This window comes from Ranitomeya imitator, chromosome 9 (genome assembly GCF_032444005.1).
Source record: "Ranitomeya imitator isolate aRanImi1 chromosome 9, aRanImi1.pri, whole genome shotgun sequence".
NCBI classification, from domain to species: Eukaryota; Metazoa; Chordata; class Amphibia; order Anura; family Dendrobatidae; genus Ranitomeya; species Ranitomeya imitator.
The window spans coordinates 42,995,411-43,021,439 of record NC_091290.1 but is presented as its reverse complement, the minus strand read 5'-3'; the positions used below and the strand labels follow the sequence as shown (position 1 = coordinate 43,021,439).

Here is a 26,029-nt window from a genome sequence, read left to right as displayed (position 1 = left end):
GCAGGAACTACTCAATGTTCAAACATACACAAAGTCAACAATGCAAGTTCTCTGGAAGTTCATTGTGTTCTTAGTACATTCATCTTTCAATTCTCCTCCCATTTACAGAAACGTCTGAGAAGGTGGCAAAAAAAAAACAACAAACCCACCAAATGCTATTTTTGCTATCTGTCAAGTGCTTTAATTTGCTAACCGAACATTGCAATAATTTCACAATACCCATAAATACATTGTCTCACGATGGCATGATGTGTTAAAAAAAAAAAGAAACAAAATTTCAGGATCACATATGTACAGATAATCATATATTTTAAGTATTTAACAACTACAAACATCGTCAACCTACATCATTGCTACCCAATAGCAAACCACATTGTCACAAATCAAGTCCAAATTATTTGCACAGAATGTTTTAGAAAAGTTGTTTTTAAAGAGCTGAAGACAATTTTTATCTACACAGCAAAGCAGCAGTATAATACAACAGCAAAAAAACCCATATGATCGTTTAATCTCTGGAATGTGATGATGATTATCATAGGAATATTTGTTATTACTTAGACTTGATTTAAAAATTCCATTTGTTGCAGTTTTAGGAACAAACAGCTAAAACAAATCTGTTGCATAACTGATGCAAATGGAAGAAAGAATCTGTCACGGGGTTACCGCGACAAAGAGGAGGCAGAACACTGCAGCGTCTGATTTCTCCTACTTCTGTACTAATTAGAAGCACTTCACCTTCATAATAAATTATGTAAATTTCTTTGGCAATGCAGGGGTTAATCTGCTCAGTTGAGAGCTCCTGGAGCTAATGCTCTCAGCTGTGCACTGTTAGCCTCTCCCATCTTCTATGTGCTCTCCTGGGTCCTGGCTAGCACTCATTGTCAGTGCAAGCTTATGCTGCATGGCTGGAGGTTGTTGTTTATTATAAAAGGCGTTTGGTGGATTTATCTGTGACTGTTTCAAGGTTTTGAGTGTGTGATAATTCCATTTCTCCTCCTACTTTGGTTTAACCCATCCTCCACTCCCCGGTGCATTCCTCAGTTATATGTGTGAGTATATTTGTATGTTTGGTATTTTTCGGTACCCCCCGCTCATATTACCTTGTTATTCTGGTTGGTGTATTACGGTGCACTACTACTAATTTCTGCTTCTCTGGGTGGGGAAAGGTACAGACTGATAGTGGATTCAGGAGCTAAGGTAAGGTATGTGGCCCCGGCATCTTCACCATCAGAAGTAATCCGGGGAGACGGGGGAGCTAGGGTGCCCCTAGCGTTGGGGACAGAGAAGGAGCCCTTAGTCCCGGAACAGCTGACAACTGTCACCACCTCGCAGTCCGGGGCGCCTTCTTTCTCTTCCCCGCCTGCTCTTACCTCTTCTGGTCCTGTCCTTAGCCAGCAGGGTCACGCTCCGGTCGTCTGCCGGCGCTCCGGGGTCCGTCCCTGCAGACATGCTACCTGGGTCCTTGCTCCCATGTCTGCTGCACTTTCTCCTTTCTCTCCCTCTCCTAGGGAGTGCATAGGGGGCGGGCAGGTGAGCTCTCTGGCTTCTTAAAGGGTCAGCCCCTCCCTACTCACTGCCCCTCCTCCCGGCCTATCACCTGGAGGCTGGAGGTATATAAGGATCTCAGTCACTCCTGGACGCCGCCTGGGCAACTGCTATTATCCTGAAGTTCCTGCTCCAGGTCTTATCCTGCTAGGCTTATCAGTCCAATTTGCCTGTCTTACTCTGTGTTCCTTTTTCCCTAGGATCGAGTCTGGTCTCCACAGCATCCGGAGTCCAGTATCCTGTGTGGTTCCCTGCAGTCTTCTTCCTGCTTCCAAGTTCCACATTCAGCCCTGTTTTGTTTATTCATTTCTTCCTACCTCCTAGGTCGGTTTAACACAGGTGTCTGCCTCATCGGACCCTCTATTGGTGGTCTAGGGGAAATCCCTGTATAGGGGTCACTCCAAGCCTTGGTCTCCTTAGAGGCTTTCTGGTGTTGTGGCCCTGTGGCCTTCCTTTGGGGTGTCTCCCCTAGTGTTTGTATTACTGTACAATAAAGCGTTTGAACTTGCTTTCCTGGTCTGGTTCTCCCTTCCTGGTATCAGTAACCGCTGTATTTGCGGTCCAGTTGGTCCACCTGATAGACACGTCTGCAGGGCGTGACAGATTTTGCCCAGGCCATGGACCCCGCTGATGCCAGGTTCGATGCTCAGAGGGAGCTCGCTAGTCTCCTCCAGAGCCAGGAACAGGTAGTTGCGTTCATGCGTACCCTTGAGGCCCGTCTAGCTTCCCCTCAGGGGGTGGATGCATCTTTCTCCTCTCATCTTGCAGATCTCCATCAGGAGTTGGATCAACAAGGACGGATGCAGACCCAGATGCTGAGTTACATGACGTCTGTGGATGAGCAGCTTTCGAATCTGCAGCGATCTCCTTCTGCTCCGGTTGCCGCACCCGTGTTGGATCCCAGTGACGTAGGAGGCGTCTAGTCTTCCCCTCGCCTCTGCAAACCAACCAGGTACTCTGGGGATCCAAAGATGTGCAGGGGTTTCATCAACCAATACCAGCTGCATTTTAGGCTTCTCCCTCATCAATACCCTACGGATGTGGCGAAAGTGGCCTTTCTGGCATCACACCTGGAGAGTGAGGCCTTGGCCTGGTTCAACCCACTACTGGAGAGAGAGGACCTGTTATGTAGGCAATCCAGTGACACAGTGTGCCAGCAATCAGAGCACATACAGTGATCTGATAATAATCCAAAAACAATAGAACGAGCTCTGAGACGTGGAATCTCTGTAGACCGCAATACCTGAACCTATCCTAAACACAACTAAAGGCAGCTGTGGATTGCGCCTGACACTACCTATGCAACTCGGCACAGCCTGAGGAGCTGACTAGCCTGAAGATAGAAAAACAAGCCTGACTTGCCTCAGAGAAATACCCCAAAGGAAAAGGCAGCCCCCCACATATAATGACTGTTAGCAAAATGAAAAGACAAACGTAGGGATGAAATAGATTCAGCAAAGTGAGGCCCGATATTCTAGATAGAGCGAGGATAGCAAAGAGAACTTTGCAGTCTACAAAAAACCCTAAAGCAAAAAACCACGCAAAGGGGGCAAAAAGACCCACCGTGCCGAACTAACGGCACGGCGGTACACCCTTTGCGTCTCAGAGCTTCCAGCAAAACGAATAGACAAGCTGGACAGAAAAAGTAGCAACAAAAGCAAAGAAGCACTTATCTAAGCAGAGCAGCAGGCCACAGGAAAGATCCAGAAGCTCAGATCCAACACTGGAACATTGACAAGGAGCAAGGAAGACAGAATCAGGCGGAGTTAAATAACAAAGCAGCCAACGAGCTCACCAGAACACCTGAGGGAGGAAGCTCAGAAGCTGCAGTACCACTTGTGACCACAGGAGTGAATTCAGCCACAGAATTCACAACAGTACCCCCCCCTTGAGGAGGGATCACCGAACCCTCACCAGAGCCCCCAGGCCGACCAGGATGAGCCACATGAAAGGCACAAACAAGATCTGGAGCATGGACATCAGAGGCAAAAACCCAGGAATTATCTTCCTGAGCATAACCCTTCCATTTAACCAGATACTGGAGTTTCCGTCTAGAAACACGAGAATCCAAAATTTTCTCCACAATATACTCCAATTCCCCCTCCACCAAAACCGGGGCAGGAGGCTCAACAGATGGAACCATAGGTGCCACGTATCTCCGCAACACAGGATTGAGAATCTCAGAAATCCTATACGGACCAATAAAACGAGGTTTAAATTTAGGAGAGGAAACCTTCATAGGAATATGATGAGAAGATAACCAAACCAGATCCCCAACACGAAGTCGGGGACCCACACGGCGTCTGCGATTAGCGAAAAGTTGAGCCTTCTCCTGGGACAAGGTCAAATTGTCCACTACCTGAGTCCAGATCTGCTGCAACCTGTCCACCACAGAATCCACACCAGGACAGTCCGAAGACTCAACCTGTCCTGAAGAGAAACGAGGATGGAACCCAGAATTGCAGAAAAATGGAGAGACCAAGGTAGCCGAGCTGGCCCGATTATTAAGGGCGAACTCAGCCAACGGCAAAAAGGACACCCAATCATCCTGGTCTGCAGAAACAAAACATCTCAGATATGTTTCCAAGGTCTGATTGGTTCGTTCGGTCTGGCCATTAGTCTGAGGATGGAAAGCCGAGGAAAAAGATAGGTCAATGCCCATCCTACCACAAAAGGCTCGCCAAAATCTTGAAACAAACTGGGAACCTCTGTCAGAAACAATATTCTCAGGAATGCCATGCAAATGAACCACATGCTGGAAGAACAAAGGCACCAAATTAGAGGAGGAAGGCAATTTAACCAAGGGCACCAGATGGACCATTTTAGAAAAGCGATCACAGACCACCCAAATGACTGACATCTTTTGAGAAACGGGAAGGTCAGAAATGAAATCCATCGAAATATGTGTCCAAGGCCTCTTTGGGACCGGCAAGGGCAAAAGCAACCCACTGGCACGTGAACAGCAGGGCTTAGCCCTAGCATAAATCCCACAGGACTGCACAAAAGTACGTACATCCCGTGACAGAGATGGCCACCAGAAGGATCTAGCCACCAACTCTCTGGTACCAAAGATTCCAGGATGACCAGCCAACACCGAACAATGAAGTTCAGAGATACAGGTCCTTCTCAAAAAATTAGCATATAGTGTTAAATTTCATTATTTACCATAATGTAATGATTACAATTAAACTTTCATATATTATAGATTCATTATCCACCAACTGAAATTTGTCAGGTCTTTTATTGTTTTAATACTGATGATTTTGGCATACAACTCCTGATAACCCAAAACACCTGTCTCAATAAATTAGCATATTTCACCCATCCAATCAAATAAAAGTGTTTTTTAATAACAAACAAAAAAACCAACAAATAATAATGTTCAGTTATGCACTCAATACTTGGTCGGGAATCCTTTGGCAGAAATGACTGCTTCAATGCGGCGTGGCATGGAGGCAATCAGCCTGTGACACTGCTGAGATGTTATGGAGGCCCAGAATGCTTCAATAGCGGCCTTAAGCTCATCCAGAGTGTTGGGTCTTGCGTCTCTCAACTTTCTCTTCACAATATCCCACAGATTCTCTATGGGGTTCAGGTCAGGAGAGTTGGCAGGCCAATTGAGCACAGTAATACCATGGTCAGTAAACCATTTACCAGTGGTTTTGGCACTGTGAGCAGGTGCCAGGTCGTGCTGAAAAATGAAATCTTCATCTCCATAAAGCATTTCAGCCGATGGAAGCATGAAGTGCTCCAAAATCTCCTGATAGCTAGCTGCATTGACCCTGCCCTTGATGAAACACAGTGGACCAACACCAGCAGCTGACATGGCACCCCACACCATCACTGACTGTGGGTACTTGACACTGGACTTCAGGCATTTTGGCATTTCCTTCTCCCCAGTCTTCCTCCAGACTCTGGCACCTTGATTTCCGAATGACATGCAAAATTTGCTTTCATGAGAAAAAAGTACTTGGGACCACTTAGCAACAGTCCAGTGCTGCTTCTCTGTAGCCCAGGTCAGGCGCCTCTGCCGCTGTTTATGGTTCAAAAGTGGCTTTACCTGGGGAATGCGGCACCTGTAGCCCATTTCCTGCACACGCCTGTGCACGGTGGCTCTGGATGTTTCCACACCAGACTCAGTCCACTGCTTCCTCAGGTTCCCCAAGGTCTGGAATCGGTCCTTCTCCACAATCTTCCTCAGGGTCCGGTCTCCTCTTCTCGTTGTACAGCGTTTTCTGCCACATTGTTTCCTTCCAACAGACTTACCATTGAGGTGCCTTGATACAGCACTCTGGGAACAGCCTATTTGTTGAGAAATTTCTTTCTGGGTCTTACCCTCTTGCTTGAGGGTGTCAATGATGGCCTTCTTGACATCTGTCAGGTCGCTAGTCTTACCCATGATGGGGGTTTTGAGTAATGAACCAGGCAGGGAGTTTATAAAAGCCTCAGGTATCTTTTGCATGTGTTTAGAGTTAATTAGTTGATTCAGAAGATTAGGGTAATAGGTCGTTTAGAGAACCTTTTCTTGATATGCTAATTTATTGAGACAGGTTTTTTGGGTTATCAGGAGTTGTATGCCAAAATCATCAGTATTAAAACAATAAAAGACCTGACAAATTTCAGTTTGTGGATAATGAATCTATAATATATGAAAGTTTAATTGTAATCATTACATTATGGTAAATAATGAAATTTAACACTATATGCAAATTTTTTGAGAAGGACCTGTAACTTTACTAGTCCACCTATCAGGGACGAACAGTTTCTCCGCCGGACAACGATCAGGTTTATTCGCCTGAAATTTTTGCAACACTCGCCGCAAATCAGGGGAGATGGCAGACACAATGACTCCTTCCTTGAGGATACTCGCCGGCTCAGATGAACCCGGAGAGTCGGGCACAAAACTCCTAGACAGAGCATCCGCCTTCACATTTTTAGAGCCCGGAAGGTACGAAATCACAAAATCGAAGCGGGCAAAAAATAACAACCAACGGGCCTGTCTAGGATTCAAGCGCTTGGCAGACTCGAGATAAGTAAGGTTCTTATGATCAGTCAATACCACCACGCGATGCTTAGCTCCTTCAAGCCAATGACGCCATTCCTCGAATGCCCACTTCATGGCCAGCAACTCTCGGTTGCCCACATCATAATTACGCTCAGCAGCCGAAAACTTCCTGGAAAAGAAAGCACATGGTTTCAACACTGAGCAACCAGAACCTCTCTGTGACAAAACCGCCCCTGCTCCAATCTCAGAAGCATCAACCTCGACCTGGAACGGAAGAGAAACATCTGGTTGACACAACACAGGGGCAGAACAAAAACGATGCTTCAACTCCTGAAAAGCTTCCACAGCAGCAGAAGACCAATTAACCAAATCAGCACCCTTCTTGGTCAAATCTGTCAATGGTTTGGCAATGCTAGAAAAATTACAGATGAAGCGACGATAAAAATTAGCAAAGCCCAGGAATTTTTGCAGACTTTTCAGAGATGTCGGCTGAGTCCAATCCTGGATGGCTTGGACCTTAACCGGATCCATCTCGATAGTAGAAGGGGAAAAGATGAACCCCAAAAATGAAACTTTCTGCACACCGAAGAGACACTTTGATCCCTTCACAAACAAGGAATTAGCACGCAGGACCTGGAAAACCATTCTGACCTGCTTCACATGAGAGTCCCAATCATCTGAGAAGATCAAAATGTCATCCAAGTAAACAATCAGGAATTTATCCAGATACTCACGGAAGATGTCATGCATAAAAGACTGAAACACAGATGGAGCATTGGCAAGTCCGAACGGCATCACTAGATACTCAAAATGACCCTCGGGCGTATTAAATGCAGTTTTCCATTCATCTCCTTGCCTGATTCTCACCAGATTATACGCACCACGAAGATCTATCTTAGTGAACCAACTAGCCCCCTTAATCCGAGCAAACAAGTCAGATAACAATGGCAAGGGATACTGAAATTTAACAGTGATCTTATTAAGAAGGCGGTAATCAATACACGGTCTCAGCGAACCATCCTTCTTGGCTACAAAAAAGAACCCTGCTCCCAGTGGTGATGACGATGGGCGAATATGTCCCTTCTCCAGGGATTCCTTCACATAACTGCGCATAGCGGCGTGTTCAGGCACGGATAAATTAAATAATCGACCTTTAGGGAATTTACTACCAGGAATCAAATTGATAGCACAATCACAATCCCTATGCGGAGGTAGGGCATCGGACTTGGACTCTTCAAATACATCCTGATAATCAGACAAGAACTCTGGGACCTCAGAAGGAGTGGATGACGAAATAGACAAAAATGGAACATCACCATGTACCCCCTGACAACCCCAGCTGGATACCGACATAGAGTTCCAATCCAATACTGGATTATGGGTTTGCAGCCATGGCAACCCCAACACGACCACATCATGCAGATTATGTAGCACCAGAAAGCGAATAACTTCCTGATGTGCAGGAGCCATGCACATGGTCAGCTGGGTCCAGTACTGAGGTTTATTCTTGGCCAAAGGTGTAGCATCAATTCCTCTCAACGGAATAGGACACCGCAAAGGCTCCAAGAAAAACCCACAACGTTTAGCATAATCCAAATCCATCAGATTCAGGGCAGCGCCTGAATCCACAAACGCCATGACAGAATACGATGACAAAGAGCATATCAAGGTAATGGACAGAAGGAATTTGGATTGTACAGTACCAATGACGGCAGACCTATCGAACCGCTTAGTGCGCTTAGGACAAACAGAAATAGCATGAGTGGAATCGCCACAGTAGAAACACAGACCATTCAGACGTCTGTGTTCTTGCCGTTCAACTCTGGTCATAGTCCTATCGCACTGCATAGGCTCAGGTTTAATCTTAGACAATACCGCCAAATGGTGCACAGATTTACGCTCGCGCAAGCGTCGACCGATCTGAATGGCCAAAGACATAGACTCATTCAAACCAGCAGGCATAGGAAAACCCACCATGACATCCTTAAGAGCCTCAGAGAGACCCTTTCTGAACAAAGCTGCCAGCGCAGATTCATTCCACAGAGTGAGTACAGACCACTTCCTAAATTTCTGACAATATACTTCTATATCATCCTGACCCTGGCACAAAGCCAGCAAATTTTTCTCAGCCTGATCCACTGAATTAGGCTCATCGTAAAGTAATCCGAGCGCCAGGAAAAACGCATTGACATTACTCAATGCAGGGTCTCCTGGCGCAAGAGAAAATGCCTAGTCCTGAGGGTCGCCGCGCAAAAAAGAAATAATAATCAAAACCTGTTGAATAGGATTACCAGAAGAATGAGGTTTCAAGGCCAGAAATAGCTTACAATTATTTTTGAAATTAAGAAACTTAGTTCTATCACCAAAAAACAAATCAGGAATAGGAATTCTTGGTTCTAACATAGATTTCTGATCAATAGTATCTTGAATCCTTTGTACATTTGTAACGAGATTATCCATTGAAGAGCACAGACCCTGAATATCCATGTCCACACCTGTGTCCTGAAACACCCAAATGTCTAGGGGAAAAAAAAGACTGAACACAGAGCTGAGAAAAAAAAATGATGTCAGAACTTCTTTTTTCCCTCTATTGAGAATCATTAGTTTGGCTCCTTGTACTGTTATGTAGGCAATCCAGTGACACAGTGTGCCAGCAATCAGAGCACATACAGTGATCTGATAATAATCCAAAAACAATAGAACGAGCTCTGAGACGTGGAATCTCTGTAGACCGCAATACCTGAACCTATCCTAAACACAACTAAAGGCAGCTGTGGATTGCGCCTGACACTACCTATGCAACTCGGCACAGCCTGAGGAGCTGACTAGCCTGAAGATAGAAAAACAAGCCTGACTTGCCTCAGAGAAATACCCCAAAGGAAAAGGCAGCCCCCCACATATAATGACTGTTAGCAAGATGAAAAGACAAACGTAGGGATGAAATAGATTCAGCAAAGTGAGGCCCGATATTCTAGATAGAGCGAGGATAGCAAAGAGAACTTTGCAGTCTACAAAAAACCCTAAAGCAAAAAACCACGCAAAGGGGGCAAAAAGACCCACCGTGCCGAACTAACGGCACGGCGGTACACCCTTTGCGTCTCAGAGCTTCCAGCAAAACGAATAGACAAGCTGGACAGAAAAAGTAGCAACAAAAGCAAAGAAGCACTTATCTAAGCAGAGCAGCAGGCCACAGGAAAGATCCAGAAGCTCAGATCCAACACTGGAACATTGACAAGGAGCAAGGAAGACAGAATCAGACGGAGTTAAATAACAAAGCAGCCAACGAGCTCACCAGAACACCTGAGGGAGGAAGCTCAGAAGCTGCAGTACCACTTGTGACCACAGGAGTGAATTCAGCCACAGAATTCACAACAAGGACCCCATTGTATCCGATTTGCGGGCCTTTTTGGACACCTTCCGGAAGATCTTTGATGAGCCAGGTCGGGTGGCTTCTGCCACGGAGGAGTTGTTCAACTTACAGCAAGGTACTCTGTCGGTTGGCCAATACGCCATACAGTTTCGCACTTTGGCTTCTGAGCTTCGCTGGTCTGACGAGCCCCTGATCGGTGTCTTCCGGAGAGGGTTATCCAGTCGCCTGAAGGACGAGCTCGCCGTACGAGATCTTCCCGGTACCCTGGATGAATACATCTCCCTTGCCGTCCGGATAGATCGCTGCCTACAAGAACGCACCAAGGAGAGAACCCAGGAGAAAAGACCACCTCGATTGGCACCCTCTTTTCAGAGGCCCCTGTTACCAGGTAACGCTTCTTCTGCTGAAGCACCCGAACCCATGGAGGTGGATCGTCTCCGGCTGAGTCCCCGGGAGCGTGAGGAGAGAGTCGCCCGGAGGTTGTGTCTCTATTGTGGTGGCTCCAACCATTTCCGCCGGCAATGTCCCAGAAGACCGGAAAACTCCTCCACCTAGGACAGGTAAGAGAGGCCATCCTAGGTGAGAGTGATACCTCTCTACCGTTAACTGTTTCCATACAGGTGAAAGTCGGTGACAGGCGATTCTCAGAGTTGGCGTATTTGGACTCGGGATCTGCAGGTAACTTTATTCAGCGAGGCATGGCTCTCCGCCTCGGCATTCCTATACACCCCCTGCAGCATCCCCGCATCATCACCACCATATACGGGAGACCCCTACTAGATTCCGTTGAGGGCATTACCAGTGAGGTGGAGCTTCAGATCGGAGCTCTCCATGCTGAGAGGATTGCCTTTTACGTGCTACCCACTCTCTCTCCGCCTTTCATGCTCGGTCTGCCATGGCTGCGTACGCATGAGCCAGTCATAGACTGGCGAAGTGGGGAGGTCCAGCGTTGGGGTTCGGCCTGCCATAGCCGTTGCCTGCTGTCCGTCCGGCCTATCCGTTTGCCTCCCTCACTTACGTCCTTGCCCGGACTTCCGGAGGCCTACTGGGCATTTGCGGATGTCTTCGATAAACGAGAAGCAGAGGTCTTGCCCCCGCACAGGCCTTATGATTGTCCCATCGATTTGGTTCCAGGTGCTTCTTTTCCTACAGGACGAGTCTACCCTCTGTCCCCTGCTGAGACTCAGGCGATGTCAGAATACGTCACAGACAGCTTGGCCCGGGGATTCATCCAGAGGTCCACATCCCCTGTGGGAGCCGGGTTCTTCTTCGTGAAAAAGAAGGACGGGTCCTTGCGTCCTTGCATTGACTACTGCGGATTAAACGCTATCACGGTAAAGATTAAGTACCCACTGCCTCTTATTCCAGAACTCTTCGATCGGCTCCGGGGAGCCCGAATCTGCACCAAGCTGGACCTGCGAGGGGCTTACAACCTTGTCCGCATCCGGGCTGGTGACGAGTGGAAAACCGCCTTCAACACCCGTGATGGTCACTTCGAGTACCGGGTGATGCCCTTCGGACTGTGCAACGCACCAGCCGTTTTCCAGGAGTTCGTGAACGACGTCTTCCGTGACATGCTGTACGTATGTGTAGTGGTATACCTGTATGACATCTTGGTTTTCTCCCCAGACCTACCCACACACAGAAGAGACGTCCGACGAATTCTCCTTCGATTACGGGAGAACCGCTTGTATGCCAAGTATGAGAAATGCCTCTTCGAGCGGTCTTCTCTGCCGTTCCTTGGATACATCGTCTCTGACTCTGGGCTGGAGATGGATCCTAACAAGGTGTTGGCCATCATGAACTGGCCTCGGTCGGTCGGGATCAAAGCCATCCAGCGGTTCGTAGGATTCGCCAACTACTACCGGCAGTTTATCCAGCACTTCTCGGATCTGGTCAAGCCTCCTACAGCACTCACACGCAAGGGAATACCTGCTAATGGATGGACTCCAGAGGCCGAGTGTTCCTTCCAGGCACTCAAACGGGCCTTCTCCTCCGCACCAGCCCTGCACAGGCCCGTCGCTGAGAAGCAGTTCTTTCTGGAGGTGGACGCATCCTCCACAGGTGCCGGTGCCGTCCTCACGCAGAAAGCCGCCTCCGGACGCATGGTCTCTTGCGGCTTCTTTTCAAAGGCCTTTACCCCCTGTGAGCGGAATTACTCCATTGGTGACCGTGAGTTCCTTGCCATCAAGATGGCCTTGGAGGAGTGGCGTTACCTCCTAGAGGGAGCGGTGCACCCGGTGGTGATCTACACCGACCACAAGAACTTGGCCTTTCTCCAGTCTGCCCAGAGGCTCAATCCTCGTCAGGCCCGTTGGTCTTTATTCTTTGCTCGGTTTGACTACCGTCTTCATTTTCGTCCCGCAGATAAGAATATCAAGGCTGACGCCCTCTCCCGGTCTTTTCTTACCAACGATCAGGAGGAGGAGCCTCGTCCCATCATCGATCCATCCAAGGTGATCATGGTTGCACCGCTTCGACTGTCGCAGGTACCTCCTGGTAAGATGCTGGTGCCCGAACTGAGTCGAGAACGCATCCTTCGCTGGGGACATTCCTCCTTGCTAGCCGGCCACGCGGGTCTGACAAAGACTCTACAGTTGATCGGTCGGCACTACTGGTGGCCTGGGATGCGTCAAGAGGTGTCAGACTACGTCTCAGCCTGTTCTTCCTGTGCCCGCAACAAGACCCCCAAACGGCTTCCCACCGGTCAACTCTTGCCCTTGCCTATACCATCAAAACCATGGCAACACATTGCGATGGACTTCATCACGGATCTCCCTACATCCTCCGGGAATACTGTCATCTGGGTCGTGGTGGACAGATTTTCCAAGATGAGTCACTTCGTTTCTCTGCCTGGTCTTCCTTCGGCACCCAAGCTGGCCGAGTTGTTTGTTCAACATATCCTCCGGTTGCATGGGTTACCCTCCAACATTGTTTCCGATAGGGGAGTACAATTCGTGTCCCGATTCTGGCGGTCTCTCTGCAGGAAACTCGATATTGCCTTGGACTTCTCTTCGGCTTATCATCCACAGTCTAACGGACAGGTGGAACGGGTAAACCAGGTGTTGGCAGGTTTTCTACGACACTTTGTCAACGCACACCACGACAACTGGACGTCCCTACTGCCTTGGGCGGAGTTCTCATACAATAATCATGTTGGTGAGTCCTCTCGTAACACTCCATTTTTTATTGTATATGGGCAACACCCGAGGATCCCGACTCCCTTGGACATCGCGACTCCCAATCCTGCAGCAGAGGCCGTGGCTCGCGACTTCGCCAACATCTGGAACAAGACTCGTGAGGCTCTTGTGAAAGCATCCCAGCGCATGAAGGACCATGCTGACAAGAGAAGACTTGATGCCCAGATATTTCAACCAGGAGACAAGGTATGGTTATCAGCCAAGTACGTCCGCCTTAAGGTGCCCTCCTTCAAGCTCGGACCTCGGTACATCGGACCGTTCGAGGTGTCCCGGAGACTCAACGATGTGTGCTATCGGCTACTACTGCCTCCTTCTTTGCGAATACATAATTCTTTCCACCGTTCCCTCCTCAAACCTGTGATCCTCAACCGCTTCTCCCAGGATCCGGGAGAGCGTCCTCCTCCGATTTCGGCCAATGACGAGTATGAGGTCAGTGCCATCCTGGACATGAAGAAGAGAGGGCGTGCCACATGGTACCTGGTCGACTGGAAGGGGTTTGGTCCTGAGGAGAGGTCCTGGGAGCCGGAGGGCAACGTCCATGCTCCTCGTCTCCTACGGCAGTTCTTTGCCAGTCGCCGCCCGGGGGGGCCTGGAGGGGGGGGGGGGTACTGTCACCACCTCGCAGTCCGGGGCGCCTTCTTTCTCTTCCCCGCCTGCTCTTACCTCTTCTGGTCCTGTCCTTAGCCAGCAGGGTCACGCTCCGGTCGTCCGCCGGCGCTCCGGGGTCCGTCCCTGCAGACATGCTGCCCGGGTCCTTGCTCCCATGTCTGCTGCACTTTCTCCTTTCTCTCCCTCTCCTAGGGAGTGCACAGGGGGCGGGCAGGTGAGCTCTCTGGCTTCTTAAAGGGTCAGCCCCTCCCTACTCACTGCCCCTCCTCCCGGCCTATCACCTGGAGGCTGGAGGTATATAAGGATCTCAGTCACTCCTGGACGCCGCCTGGGCAACTTCTATTATCCTGAAGTTCCTGCTCCAGGTCTTATCCTGCTAAGCTTATCAGTCCAATTTGCCTGTCTTACTCTGTATTCCTTTTTCCCTAGGATCGAGTCTGGTCTCCACAGCATCCGGAGTCCAGTATCCTGTGTGGTTCCCTGCAGTCTTCTTCCTGCTTCCAAGTTCCACATTCAGCCCTGTTTTGTTTATTCATTTCTTCCTACCTCCTAGGTCGGTTTAACACAGGTGTCTGCCTCATCGGACCCTCTATTGGTGGTCTAGGGGAAATCCCTGTATAGGGGTCACTCCAAGCCTTGGTCTCCTTAGAGGCTTTCTGGTGTTGTGGCCCTGTGGCCTTCCTTTGGGGTGTCTCCCCTAGTGTTTGTATTACTGTACAATAAAGTGTTTGAACCTGCTTTCCTGGTCTGGTTCTCCCTTCCTGGTATCAGTAACCGCTGTATTTGCGGTCCAGTGGGTCCACCTGATAGACACGTCTGTAGGGCGTGACAACAACAGAGTCGTGACAGCGTCCCTATTAAATATTATGGTGTTTCTCTAGGTTCCATTATGTGATCGTTTTTAAAACTACATAAAAAATTCTGCATGATGCGCTTTTTTTTCCATTGGAAAACTGACATAATGGAACCTAAAAGAAATTGCATAATAATGAAAGGGGTTGTCCGAGACTTTAATGTTGATGGCCTAATCTTAGGCTAGGTTATCATTGTCTGATTGGTGTGGGTGCGACATCTGGCACCTGCAGCAATCAGCGGTTCCTAGTGTCTGTGGCAACCAGAACTGCTCAGTTTCAGAGCTGCACAAACAGCACAGCTCCGTTAACTGTATAGTGGCCCTAGCCAAATACTGCACATCTCCCATTCAAATTAATAGAGGGTGAATGTGCTATACCTAGCGTTGCCCACTATTCCGTCGACGGAGTTGTGCAGTGCAGCTCCATAACTGAGCAGTTCCAACTGCCACTGACACCGGGAACAGCTAATCGGTGGGGGTGCCGGGTGTCAAGTGTCATAAAACCAAGGATGAGACATTGATGAGCTATCCTAAGGATAAGTCATCAATGTTAAAGTAGAGGACAACCCAGTTAATAGAGTTCCTCTACTTTTGGTTTTCACCAGTTATGTAACTTATCCATTTTGCAAGTTAATTCTATTTTTATGTTCATAAAAACAGAGTAGACAACTGTACTGTCCAATCGCAAACCTAATGCAGTTCTATTTAATAGTGTAGAATCACAAAAGGAAGATGTGCTTCTTAGTGGAGGTCACAATGCTAAAAATGGAATAATTAAAAAAGCCATATTTAAAGGGAATCAGATTTACTTCTACTCAATCTAATGGCAGTATGATGTAGGGGCAGAGACACTGATACCAGCAATGTTTCTGTGGCACCCCAGGAGTCCAGTTGCCACAATGGCATTGCCTTCCCATGGGGGGCAATGTCATGCCTGGAGGTAAGGAGGGATCCCCTTAGCAGGTAATACAAACATACTACACTTTCCTGACTCCAGTCAGAAGGAAGAGCTCTAAACCCAGTTTCAGGGGAACTTCCCTTTAAATTCTGGTCTGGAGGCAGGGTTAGAGAGTTCTGTGTGAAACAGTGAAGGGAGAGGAAGCATGTGAGGAGAGAGACTGGGAGTGGAGCTGTGACTGAGCTCTTCCCAGGATTAAGCGCATAAGAAACCGGACACTGGAGTCCATGGTTGCATGGGTACTAAAGGCCAAGCAACTAGTACAGGAGGGAAGGAGATTGCAGGTCTCCTGGCCCATCTAGCACCTGGAGGCACCACAGTAAGTCAGGAGCCTGGGGCTGCCAGTGAGAAGACAGTGCCCATGAAAGGTTCATGCTGTCAACCATACGGGTTAGGAGTAACAGACACTGAGAGGAACTTGTGTAAAGCTTCAGGCAGCAAGAGACAGAGAATTCAGCGCAGAAGGAAGGCCTCCGAACCCACCTGGCTAGGTGGATCCCAAGTTACTCTCAGGCAGCCCGGACCCCATCAACACCTGTAACCTGTGCCCCAGACTGCACCAGTAAAAGGTAAAGGAAACTGCAATCTCTGTGTCCTTCAATTATTTCCTGCGCCCTCAGTCCTGCACCCCACCGTCTATCATCCCTTACCAACTGCATCGGTTGCCCTGGGGCCCTGCTCCACCTGTGTGGAGCAGAACCATCCTCACTGTGTTACCATCTGCCCCAGCGGTCCCTTTAAGCAGCGTCGGCCATTCTGGCTGAATACCACAGGTGGCGTCACAAATTGTCTCCCATATACTTTATTGTCCACTTCCCTTCATCATTTTTGCTGGACGCCCAGGGCCACGGACCGGATCACCGCTTTCGTGACCACCTCTTTAAGTACTGCCGGACCCAGCCTGAGTACCCCATGGTCCTAGCGGGCACTCCATTTCCCTTACTAGGCTACTTGCTACATTTTTTTATAAAGTCATAGTTTTATCTGCTGCAGATCCAACAGTTCTCTGAATGCTAAGCTGTGTATAACCCCAGCCCCCGCCACTGATTGGCAGCTTTCTGCCTATTCACAGTGTACACAGAAAGCTGCCAATCATAGAAAAGATGGAAAAAATATTTTTTTCCATCTTCTCATCTGAGAGAACTGGATCACACTCTGATCAGAATCCGATTCTTTTGGATGAGAGAAAAAATGTTGTATGACCCCAACCTTAGTTTTCACCATCAGTGATTTTCACGTAAAAAATATTGATTGCAAAGCTATTCCCATTCATTGCAATAAACTTTGATGCCATCCATGTGTTGTCACAGATTTGTATGGGTCATTTTGATCCATGACTCAGATCACAAACTGACATGTTTCCATTATTTTTTATAGGACACTCAGACATGTGTACAGCCTCAGAGATTACAATGGGTACAAGTTTTATCCAAAAAATTCACAGATAGAACATGTAGGTGATTCACGGACATCTGAATGATGCTTAAGGCTTGTACACACCAAAATATGCAGACAATGCAAAAGTTACAAATATCTCAAAACTACACTTTTCAGAAACAGAAATAGTTCTTTTAGAAAGTATAAGTTAACATCAGACTATGAAACATAAAAAGTATACCCTAACTGTATTCCCAGACACCAAAGAGCATTCACAGTGATTAATGCCTTTTTTTGTAAAATGGGGCTTAAGAGTGGTGTACCCTAATGTCCAGTGGACGTCTTCACTTGCGTATTTTTCGACAATTGTTGGCCGTTTAACCAGCTTCCCGCTAGTGTTTAAACTACGTATGTACTGCATGGCATTTTATCCTGGAGCTTTTTGCTAAATGTTACAACTCTTCTAAAAAACTATTTTTTTACTTTATTTATTGACAATGAGTAATAGTCATGAAGTGCCTACAGCAGAGCTTCTCAAACTGTCCCAAGTGGGACCTCACCAGACAGACCCAGAGGCTTCACCGTCGATTGGGCTTGCCCGAGCAAAAATGAAAAATATTGCTGAAATTACTTTGCCTCCAAAACTCTAAATAATCTTGAATTATAAGCATAACACCCAAGCCCATATTCCCTGCAAGGGATGGGCAGCACTTCACATAACACTACATCATACTGAACCCACAGTTAGATAGACTGTGTTCAAAGAAGGGTCACAAAAGTATATTAAAAAATGAATATCTTTATTATAAATGGTTAACAAAATACCCCACGCCCTGTACATATTACCTGATCCGTGTCTCTCCCAAAGTGCTCGGCCAAATGGCACGCTGAACCTTCCAGCCCCGACGCGCGTTTCGCGTGGGCTTCTTCCTGGGGCGTGGGGTATTTTGCTATTTACATGTTCTGTGATTACAGTAATAGTGTGAAACATAGAGTGCATTGGGATCTGTTAGATCCATGGCTTAAGTTCTTGGTTAGTCTTGCCATTGAATCCAGAGGATTGCATTGAATCATGTGCATCCTCCAACACCCTGATATGTGCACTGTTCATATAGTTTCATTCCTGTTTAAATTATTAAGTGTCCTGCTCCAGCTGACCTCATGTGTATTTGTTGGTTTGTTTGAGGCACCTTATTCAATGTTCATGTTTATTTATGTATTTTAACCATTTATAATAAAGATATTCAGTTTTTAATATACTTTTGTGACACTTCTTTGAACACAGTCTATCTAACTGTGGGTTCAGTATGCTATAATCTTGAACTAGTAGAAAAAATAATCTTATTTCTAATTCAGAGATTGCTGGAGCCTGAGAACAAACATTGGGCAGTATTTTACCACCTCTGTAAAAATGCCTCACCAACAACTACATGGATATGGAGCCATAAGAAAAACCAGAGAAGGTGCTCTTAGGATTATGAAAAAGCCCTTGTTGAAGTAGCCTTGTATTTTTTTCATTGTCCCTGATGTTCTCACCACTAAAGCAATTTTTTGTATTGCAGCACTGGAGTAGTGCTACTAATAAGGCTGGGTTCACACTGCGTTGTGTGAACAAGTTTAACGGACTACATTACACCGCGGCATAATGTAGCGTAGTCCGTTAACGCCGCCATTACAAGCAATGGCGAGCGCATTGCTAGCGCACGCCCACAATGGGCGTGCGCTAGCGATGTGCCATCATTGAGTGACGGACCCGAGACGCCGCCTGAAGCGCTTCTGGGTCCGTCACTGCTAGCGTGCCGTTAGCGCAGATGGAGCTAGCAGAAGCTCTATCTGCGCTAGTGCTGTGCAAGCGCCGGCACTTGCGTTAGTGCAGTCCGTTTAAAGGATATGTTGAACGGACTGCACTAACGTAGTGTGAACCTAGCCTAATCTAAGTTCCCTGCTCATAGTATTATACTTACCAACCTCCTTCTTAAGCTGGGACCGGATCCTGTGCCAGAATCTTGTGACGGCACCTTCTGACTCATCGGAATTCAGAGCTGATGGTCATAAGCTCTCAATATAAGTCAATGATATACTCATTCTGGCCTCATTCTAGTTCTCACAGACTAACATTGAGTTGTGTCTTCTGGATCCCTCAGCAAACACTGGAGCAATCCGGTAGGTCACAAACTGCTGGATATGAACCAGAGTTGTGCCAAGAACAGATGAAGATGGAGACTTGTAAGTTTGAGACAAGGAACAGGAAATTTAGATAAGTAGCTCCACTCCAAAAAATAATGCTGGAGTGGTGCTTTAAAGTGATTTACCCCTTTCATAAAACGTTCCTGCCAACTCAGAGATGAAAACAGTTGAACCTAACTAATTTTTTGGTGCTAAAAAAGAATATGATACTTAAATTTACTGATTGTCTCTAATTTTCAATAACCAGTGGAAGTTGCAATTACTTATGACACCTTTCATGCAGTGTTAGGGTTGGCGGAACGCACCGAGTATACATATATGTATTAATAGGTGCGTTCGCAACCCGGGGTCCACCGTGCAGGAGAGGAACCTGCTGCTGGCAAATGGCGGCGCTATATGGCGGTATAAGCGAACTCTTTTAACTCCACAGATTCGCTAGAAACAAGATGCTGTGCCCTGTTAACCTCACAGAGGTACACAGCTACCAAACAGAGCAAAACTGTGGTCATGCAGTCAGAGAAACAGGCAAACAACTCCTCACCGGAGGTGCCGGTATTCTAGGGGCTTATTCCAGCCAAGGCCCTGAATACACACATACAAACTCCTCACCGGAGGTGCCGGTATTCTAGGGGCTTATTCCAGCCAGACCCTAACCACATCCAGACATGACCACACTGGCGCTGAGCTCATAGACTTTGGTTTGATACTAGCGCATGGCCGTGGGGCCATGCAAACCTTTTATAGCTGTAACAGACAAGGACCTTCCAAGTGGTCCAATAGGAGCTGCTACCGGGCCTGAGCGTGTGACCCCCCCGACCTCCAATGAGAGGTCCTTCCATGGGCATGCTCAGTGTGTGCAAAGCAGGACTTAGTCCAAGAAAAGCCTGCACACCGCTGACCAGTGCTGGCTACAAAAGCAGAACCTGGAAAGGCAGCAGTAACCCTTTGCACAGTATCAGGCTGAGCGAGACGCTGGGACAAACGTCTCCGCTGAGCAGGTTCCACTGCAGATGAAGCAGAATGGGAGACCGCAGCAGACATGGCTCGAGATTCCCCCTGTGCAGCGGCCGGAACTCGACTCCTAACATGCAGGTTTATAGAAAAATAGTGTCTTTATTATTTCATCATCATTATTGTATTGCTAGTAGCTGGTCTATTAATCATCTATTTAGTCTTTTGAGTCTTCAGTAGTCTCTCATTTTATGGCAATCAATCAAAAAACGCCAACTCAGCTCCGACAACGTCATCCTAATTACAGTTGTGTCACCTATTCTTCTAAATGCTCCCTGTGTAAGGTATACAGTTTTAGGATTTCTTAGGTTAGTTTCTTAGCTTATTGACAAATTTCTATGTTTTTTTTTTCAGATAAGCCTCATTCTTACATTAACAAAGCGGATAGATTATGCTATTTCAGTGGAATGTCCTAGTGGGCAGTGTTTAGATTTCTTTGTTCCGCAACCGTGAATAAGATCTTGTCCAACACTTCTTGATGGAAGGCGATCTTATGGCAACAACGTCAACAGTTAAATGGAAAGTCTGAAACTAAGTCATAATCCAGAGGAATGGATCTTCTTCAACGATTCGTCCAAAACAAGCCTAAAAGCCGTCTTGCCACATAATGGGAATGCGCTACCTTCAATTCCAGTTGCTTATACAATCCACAAGAAAGAAACCTATGATAACATGAAACAGCTATTGAGGTGCCTGAACTATGACCAACATTTGTGGTCCCTCTGTGGTAACTTATAGGTAGTTGCCCTCTTACTTGGTCTCCATGGTGGATATACAGAGTACTGTTGCTTTGTGAGTGCAGGAGAATAACACTACAATAAAAGAAACTGGCCTTTCCAACGTTCACTTCAGCCAGGGAGTAAAAATGTCCTGCATCCAGCACTTGTTGACCCACAGAAGATTTTGTTACCACCATTGCATATCAGTTTGGGCCCAATGAAGAACTTTGTAAAGGCGATGGATAAAAATGCAAACGTATTCAAGTATCTCATTGATATATTTCCAAGGTTGAGTGAAGCAAAGATAAAGGAAAGAGTCCTTATTGGTCCTCAGATGCATAAGCTTCTTCAAGATGAGAAGTTTCTCCGTTTATTGCATTAATGGTAACTTATTTTGGGGGGAAACTCAAGAGCAGATAACTATGAAGAGTTGGTGGAAAATCTCATCAGAATATATAAGAATATTGGCTGTAACATGTCCTTGAAGATTCATTTCTTACATTCGCATCTAGACTTTCCTTCCACCAGGCTGCAGAGCAGTGAGAGATTTCACCAAGATGGAGAGAGAGAGAGAGAGAGAGAGACTGTATCTGGACTAAAGGCCCCGTCACACATAGCGACGCTATAGCGATCCCGACAACGATACGACCTGTCAGGGATCGTTGCTGCGTCGCTATGTGGTCGCTGGTGAGATGTCACACAGTGCGATCTCCCCAACGACGCAGCAGCGATGCGGCGAACTGTAGCGACCTGTAGAACGATGCTATTTCATGATGATTCAATGGGACGTCCTGTCAACGAGGTCGTTGGTAAGGTGTCAAACACAGCGATGTGTGTTACCCAGCGGGACCTCAACGATCAAAAAATGGTCCAGGCCATTCCGACACGACCAGCGATCTCACAGCAGGGGCCTGATCGCTGCTACGTGTCACACATAGCGAGATCGCTACTGAGATCGCTGTTGCGTCACAAAACTTGTGACTCAGCAGCGATCTCGCTAGCGATCTCGCTATGTGAGACGGGGGCTTAACACTCATCACCAGCCCAATGACCAGACGATCGATGTCTCGTGTCCCATATGTTCAGGGAAATCAAGGAACAAATATACTCAAACACCACTCTATAGCATCCAAGATACAAAATGGTTTAGTACTAGTGATGAGCGATTAGCATTGTTGCTCGGGTCTCCCCGAGCACACTCGGGTGATCTCTGAGTATTTTGGCGTGCTCAGAGATTTAGTTTTCGTTGCCTCAGCTGCATGATTTACTGCTGCTGGACAGCCTGAATACCTGTGGGAATTCCCTAGCAACCAGGCAACCCCCACATGTACTCAAGATGGCTAGCAGCTGTAAATCATGCAGCTGCGTCAACAAAAACTAAATCTCCGAGCACTCACAAATACTCGGAGACCACCCGAGCGTGCTCGGGAAAACCGGAGCAACAAGTATACTCGCTCATCACTATTTACTACTTATCTTGTACATGTAAAGGCCTTATATCCAAAAAGAATCTATTTCTTGCTTCCCAATCTCCAAAATTTATGAATTTGATTGCAGAGGTTGAGTACTTTGCAGAGTATTTGGAGCAGAAACTCTCCATGTGCACGCACCCTTATTGTTTTCGAAAATTACCAATGCCATAAGACATCATATTCAATATGCTAATAACAGACTTAGGCAACACTGCCAGATCTTGCCCTGTAAAACTTCCAGCCTCAGTGTATCATTCATTACACAAACTACCAAAGGTTACAGACAGACTCGGCCATGGAGTGTGGTGGTGTCTTTACCAAGTGATCAGTGATTTTTTTTTTTTTTTTTATATTCTCTTTAAAGGGAAACTTTCACAAGGTTTTTGCCTCCTAATCTGAGAGCAGCATAATGTAGGGGCAGAGACAGTGATTTCAGCGATGTATTACTTACTCGGCTGCTTCGTGCAGTTTTTATAGAATCACTCTCTTTATCAGCAGGAAATTATTACCAGAGGACTAGTATACCTGCCGCCATGTAGTCTTCCATATTCATGAGCTCTGTATAACTCCGCCCACACCACCAACCTGCCAATCAGTGATGTGGGCGGGGTGATACAGAGCTCGGGCATTCAAAGAACTGCTATATCTTTTGCATCGAAAACAGTGATTTCATCAAAAGTACAACAAGCAGCCCGTTAAGTGATACATCACTGGAACCAGGGTCTCTGCCCCTACATAATGTTGCTCTCAGATGGGTAAACAAAAACTTTCTGACAGATTCTCTTTAATTATCTCAATTTTTCAAAAAGTTAAAGCCGGCAATATCCTAAAGCCATGTCCTCTTCATACACCTATGACTTTAATATTACTTTGTGCTGTACAATTTGGCACAGAAGCAGAGTAACGAATAAAAATAATACGCAAAAAACTATGTAAACAGGATACGCGGAATACAGCTGGATTATCTTAATTTCTGCAAATCTATTGTATTTCGCATGTACTTACTGCTGCTGAGCTGACATTTCATGCTGGCATAGTGTCTGCACAGAGCTTGCTCTAATGATTTATACTCTGGGAGGTGTAGAAGTAAGTAGGGCAACATGATCTAGAAAGATACACCTCTCCCAGTGCAAGAAGTACAATGTCAATATAATAGGCTGCTAAACTATTTCTGCTAAGACCTAGACACATAATTACAACTCTGGGCTGGAGACTATATGGAAAAAAATATATATATAAAATAATACAAGAAGCTCATGAATGTGTGGAACCACAGATTCCCTTGTTTTAAAATCAATGCATCTTTTGGAAATACCCTCACCTGGAGAATTTCTCTAAGTTGTAACAAACAATGGTCGGAATTCAAAATTTCATTGAGGAAATGCCATGGAGTTGTTGAAGAATCACCAGTGATCTCTGGGCCTGGACTGGTCACTGCTCTACTGAGCATGCGTTGGTATCAATTCTGATATATGCTCAGTAGATTCTTGCCAGTGCACAGTGACAGTGCGCTTTCTCGCTGACTCTGATCAGAAGTAACAAGCTGACAAAAGAGCGCACTGTCAATGTGCATTGTAAGAATACCCAGCGTGCAGAGACTCCGAGACTGGACTGGTCACTGCTCTACTGAGCATGCGTTGGTATCAATTCCGACATAAGCTCAGTAGATTCTTCCCACTGTGCTCTCTTCTTCTCAGTGCACAGTGACAGTGCGCTCTCTCGCTGGCTCTGATCAGAAGTAACAAGCTGACAAGAGAGCGCACTGTCAATGCGCATTGTAAGAATACCCGGCGTGCAGAGACCAGCGCCGCCTCCACAAGTGACTCAAGTTGGGCCTCTGAAACGGAGGTCACTGATGAGGGTTCGTTTTGGGGAGAGGGCAGAGGCTACGGCAGTGACCAACGCCTCTGCCCCCTGATAACGCTTTGATAATCCCAGCATACACTGGGATTCTCACACGAAGCATCATCAAAGAGGAAGTAGGGGGGAAAGCAGTTAGTCTAGTTAGGGCAGGATATTGAATTTTTTAAAAAATAGATCATGAAATCAAATACACAGACACTTAGAATTAAAATTAATTTGTGTTTTGGACCACCTCTTTAAACAATTATTCATTTCAGCCTTGGAAGAAGACATCCCTCAGGTGTAAATCTCCATTCTGGGGCTGCGACATGTAATGCTTTTACAATAATGACAGTAATTATTTAAACTAACTCGATATATGTGAAATCGTGTGACGAGTGCCAGCAAATTGGCCCTATTTCCACCTGACACGCGGCATCTCCAGTTTTAGGCTAGATTACATAACTTCTGACACATCAATATACAAACAGTAAAATAAAGATCCAAATTAACCTTAAGTTTTTAAATTGCACGCATTTGAATGTGGTTGTTTCTGCAAACACTTCTATGACAAATATGCCATGTGTGAACATACCCAAAGTTTCTGCTTCCCCGTTATAGAGATCACTTGCTCATTATTTTCCAAGTTCTGTTATATCCATAGCTCAGGAGGATTCAAAGAATATTAGAAGTACTAGGGGAGTTCAGCAGACGGACTTTCTTCCAGTGGAGACATTTCAGTATTTTGTGATATGAAGAGTAGTAAAAAAAATTTTGCACGTTCCAAGCCCACTCCTTCTAAAAATGTCACAGTACCGGCAAAACCTGACTCCGGGAAATGTCAGCGCCTTATGGAGGCATAGCAGAATACTCGTTTTTACAGTTTAATTGTTTAGAGCTATGTGCCATGTGTGTTCTGAGGACTTTATCTCCAGCAACGGTGTTTATTTAAGACGGCGTAATCAGAAGAAAAGGCGAATACGCCCATCAAGTACACCGACGTATTCTAAAGATCAATTCCGTTTATATCCTGTAACTATCGAGAAGTTTTTAAGAAAACTATAACAATTACTGAAGTAGTAACGCCGTCAGTTCCCCCACCAAAAAAAAAAAACAACTAATACCGGTAATCTTTTAAATAGGACGAAACCGATCGTCAGGATTTATAGTATTTTGCTAGAGAAATTCAGTCCTTAAGTGCCAGAATGTTCTTTGTCTTTCCTATACCTCAAGAATCAATATTAACAAATGAGATCACAAATGTTAATTATTAATTCTATGCCTTAGATTAAATGATAGGACAGATCTAATAGAAAATAGCTTCTTCTTTTTTTTCATTTTAATTACGGTAGATATTAATGAACATGTCACATACATCAGGGGTGTCAAACTGCATTCCTCGAGGGCTGCAAACAGGTCATGTTTTCAGGATTTCCTTGTACTGCACAGGTGATAATTTAATCACCAACTCATTATTTGTGTAGGTGATTAAATTATCATCTGTGCAATACAAGGAAATCCTGAAAACATGACCTGTTTGCAGCCCTCGAGGAATGCAGTTTGACACCCCTGACATACATTGAGCAAACAAGTTATTCTCTGTCCGGCTCAGACTCAATCTTTGAGTTTTAGGGTAAGTTCACACTAGACGCTTTTTCAGCATTTTTTTTTTCTGCAGCAAAACCTGATCTCTTGGTAGGAAAGAAGCTGATGCATTTTTTGCAGTGGTTTTGGCATGCCAAATGTTTACCTTGTGCATGCTGATAAAGTTTAGTGTTAAAAAAAAAAAGTCATATTCCATAGAAACAGGTTTCGGCACAAAAAATGCAGCAAAAAATGATACATGTGTTTTTGGTGCCTTTTTTCAGCATTTTTTCAAGT

General features: G+C 46.2%; 1 protein-coding gene across 3 annotated transcripts in view; it reads right to left on the bottom strand.

Annotated features, from left to right (window-relative positions):
* The window catches only part of LOC138649767 (synaptotagmin-1-like), a 102,994-nt gene that overhangs the window by 62,022 nt on the left and 14,943 nt on the right, over positions 1-26,029 (bottom strand). Inside the window, exon 1 of one of the 3 annotated variants that reach the window (XM_069740431.1) lies at positions 24,744-24,999. The exons of 1 other annotated variant lie outside the window; for it this stretch is intronic. The gene's annotated coding sequence lies outside the window, so the exon portion shown is untranslated. Of the gene's footprint in view, positions 1-23,311; positions 23,331-24,743; positions 25,000-26,029 lie in introns of those variants that run through there. One more of the 3 variants, XM_069740432.1, reaches the window with a different exon arrangement.